Raw genomic sequence first — 3797 nt, 5'->3', positions numbered from 1 at the left:
TCGGGCCCTGTACTGACAGCTCAGAGCCTGGAGCCTGCTTCACATACTGTGTCTCCCTCTTTCTCTGCCCCTCTCCCACTCATGTTCTGTCTCTTTCTCTCAAAAATAAATAAACATTAAAAAAATTTTTTTAAAGGCCAAAGGCTATTTTTTCCTTTTCAAAAGACCCACAAACCTGATGCTTGTGCACCGTAACTGATGTCTTATTTAGCAGGATAAATTGTGTGTCCGAGGCAATAAAAGGTCATCAACCCCAATAGTAGGCTCTTCTCAGTACAACTGCTGAGACCACAAAATTGTGAGCTGGAGGCACAAAGGAAGCAGTGGTGAGACATGCGTACCCATCTGTTTCTTATCTGATTTCGATCATTCGAAAAGCTTATTTGCTGCTTCAGGAATGAAACAAAATAAAACTCCGTCTCAAGCAGTGGCTCTTCATTTACCAGTTTTAGACCTGGATCCGACTTTATCGTTCGACCTTGCAGGTACTAATGCTATGGGAGATCAATCCATGACACCTGGGATCCCCTTTACTTGTCTGTGTACGTCAGGCAGCATTTTCTGGTGGCAAGTACCTGGACCTCTGTTGGACGGGCACCAGAAGTTCTTAGGAATGACATGTGGGGGTATAAATACCCCAGTTCCCTCACCCCTTGGCCAGTCTATTTCTGAGGAATGTGCTCTACGCCAGTTCCTTAAGCTTCGCCACGGGATGAAGATTTACTCACCCACCTTGAGAGCTGCCTTATTGGCAGTTTTCCCTTCCGGGTATCACTTCCCCTCCCATTCTGGTGCTGTCCGGCACCCCCCAGAAAAACTACGTGATCTCAACTGTCATCTCAGGATCTTCTTGGTTGTGAGGGGGTGGGGCGGTCATCCAATTAAGGTCAATGGGAATATGGGCCAAAGGTTGACACCCTTCCCATACCTCTTTAACACCAAAAGCCCTACTCTCCTCTCTCTAAAAGTTCATTAGGAGATATTGATCAAGAGGAACAAATTCCCACTCTTGTGCTTCTTATAATGTGTTCGATCTGGCTTGTGGCAGGAAGAATTCGGACACCCAGAACCTGCAGAGTTGTCTCTTAGACTGTTAAACCACAACAAACACAAATCTTCAAGACTAGTTGAAATGTAGGCTCCCGCTGTCACAAAGAATCTCTTCTGCTGATGATGGGGTTTCATATCTGTTTATCTCTACTATAACAAGGTACTTTTCTACTCCTGAAAAGCCAGAAAGCTGCAGTAACACAAAAACCTGCACATTTTATACTCGATTAGCAAAGTAGGTATATTTTCAGGCAGTGATTCTCAAAGTTGGGTATGCAGCAAGATTACCTGAGGGCTTATTAAAACACAGATTAAACTACTGGGCCTCACCCCAAGAGTCCCTGATCCAGCATATCTGGGTGGGACCAGAGAGTCTGTGCTTCTCGTAAGTTTCCGGGGGATTGTTCTTGTCCAGGGAACACGCTTCCGGAACAATTGCTGTAGGGCGTTGATGTTCTTCTTCCCCTAGCTTAGACGATTATATTTTACAGTCTGTTCTCTTCAAGGGATCTTCTAATACGATCTATGTAGTTTTCCATATAATTATATTGAAGCTAGTAGATTGTCAAGGTAATTTATTAGTGATGATAGGATATTTAGAGTTTTCTATCTATATAGTCATCTTTGGGCTAGCATATTCTACATTGGCTGCTCTTTGAACCTAGTGAAATATTAACCTAATTCATTTAGTTTTGAGTTTTCATGTTCATTTTTTGTTGTGGAACAGTTTTTATATCCACTCAGAGTTGCAGCAGTGGCTTACTCTTGTCTTTGTGGAAGCTTCCTGTCTTCTGTAAGACTCTTAGCCGTGGGGATGCCTGGGTGGTTTGGTGGGTTAAGCATCCAACTCTTTTTTTTTTTTTTAATTTATTAAATATTTATTTATTTTTGAGAGAGAGAGACAGAGACAGAGTGTGAGCAAGGGAGGGACAGAGAGAGAGGGAGACACAGAATCCAAAGCAGGCTCCAGGCTCTGAGCCGTCAGCACAGAGCCCGACGCGGGGCTTGAACTCACGAACCGTGAGATCCTGACCTGAGCCAAAGTCGGATGCTTAACCGACTGAGCCACCCAGGTGTCCCAGCATCCGACTCTTGATTTCGGCTCAGGTCATGAGCTCATGGCTGTGGGATACAGCCCGGTGTCAGACTCTGCCCTGAGCATGGTGTCTGCTTGGGATTCTGTCTCCCTCTCCCTCCGGCCCTCCTCTGCTCACATTTCTCTCTCTCTCAAAATACATAAGTAAACATTAAAAAAAAAAAAAGACTCTTGGCCCTGGCTTGGGAGGGAAGAAGGGGGGGATGGTAAGGAGTGTGGGGAGGAGGGAGAGAAAGCAAGGGGTAGAGGGGGCAGCCAGGGTTCCTGTATTTCTGGGCAAATGCAAACCCTCTTTTCCAGTAGGGTGGCAGCGTGGAGGGCCCAGGTAGAGAAGTGATGACTGTCACGTCCCCGGCCACCACGCAGGAGCCCAGTGCTGGAAGCTGGCTCCAAGCACACAGAGGGGAATCTTGGGAATCCAAACAAAAGCCCAAAGCCAAGGCCTTTATTCTAAGAAAAGTCCTCTTTGCTGTCCAAAGGGAGCCACCCTGCACTTTTATTTCTTGTAGAATAACAATCTGTCCCCTGCCCTCCTTTGTCTGCATTCACAGCAAAATAAACAGTGAGACAGCTGCTCCCCCAGCGGGGCAGTGGTTCCCTGCGTCCTGGCCTCAAGCCCCTGTCAGCCATAGTCTTACCCCCTCTGATTCTTCTGATTCTCCTGCCAGCTGGGACGCGCTCTCAGCCAAGTCATCTCCCGGCCGCTGGAACCTCCTGGACTGCACATCCTACGTGTATTTGATGGTTACCTTGAATTCAGCCATCTCACACTCAAAAAGCTTCAGCACGCGGGCCTGCTCTGGGGTCAGCACGTCGCCCTCCTTGCACACCTTGGACAGGCCCAGTTGCCTCCTCTGTGGCTCCATGGGGGGGGGGGGGGCTTGCTTCAGCCCCCCCCCCCGCCCCCCCCGGGGTCCAGGGTCATGGTGAAAGTTGCTTTGCTTCCAGCTCTGGCGAAGTCCATTTCCCTGTGTCTCCTGAACCACTTTCACCTCGTCCTGCGGTAGGTGAAAAGGGGACAGACGTCACCCCTGAACCTCTGGCTGACCTGACGCAGGGTGTCTTTGTACTGGTCAGATGGCCTTCATACCAAGGCAGCCATCATCACTTGTGTTTTTGCCAAAGAACGTCTGGCTATGTTGCCCGGCGTTCTGGATGTCCTTCCGCTGGCTGGATCCCTGGAGACCAGCCACAGAGACGCTGAAACGGTACTCGTGCATGTCCACACACTTCCAAAGCTCTCCTGTCAGGTTCTGGTTCAGTTCTAAGCCTTTCTTGGCAGTTTTGGTGAAGGAAACTTTCTTGTCGTGCTTGGATCTGGCCATCGCACCGCAGGTAGAGGCAGCGGAAGGTGGTCTACGTCATTTAATTTCATTTAACTAATTTTTAAAAAAAATTAAAAAGATTTTGTTTTTAAGGAATCTCTACAGCCAGTGTGGGGCTCAAACCTACAACCCCCAAGATCAAGAGTTGTGTGCTCCACCAACGGAGCCAAGAAGGTGCCCCCTCATTTAATTTAATTTAATTTAATTTAATTTTTGTTTAATTAAATTTACAACCTTTAATTTTAAACACCAAGGAGCAGTCTCATTCTTTTCAGATGTAACACTTAATTAGCACATCCGAATATTTTGTGCATACAGTGGGGATT

At 47.4% G+C, this 3797-nt stretch overlaps 1 pseudogene; it reads right to left on the bottom strand.

The window, feature by feature from the left end:
* Positions 1-2635: 2635 nt before the first annotated feature.
* LOC131513077 (mRNA turnover protein 4 homolog) lies at positions 2636-3481 on the bottom strand (annotated as a pseudogene).
* Positions 3482-3797: the final 316 nt, after the last annotated feature.

The sequence above is a fragment of the Neofelis nebulosa genome, chromosome 5, assembly GCF_028018385.1.
Source record: "Neofelis nebulosa isolate mNeoNeb1 chromosome 5, mNeoNeb1.pri, whole genome shotgun sequence".
Taxonomy (NCBI): domain Eukaryota; kingdom Metazoa; phylum Chordata; class Mammalia; order Carnivora; family Felidae; genus Neofelis; species Neofelis nebulosa.
The sequence above is the reverse complement of the archived record's forward strand: the minus strand, read 5'-3'. Positions and strand labels throughout refer to the sequence as shown.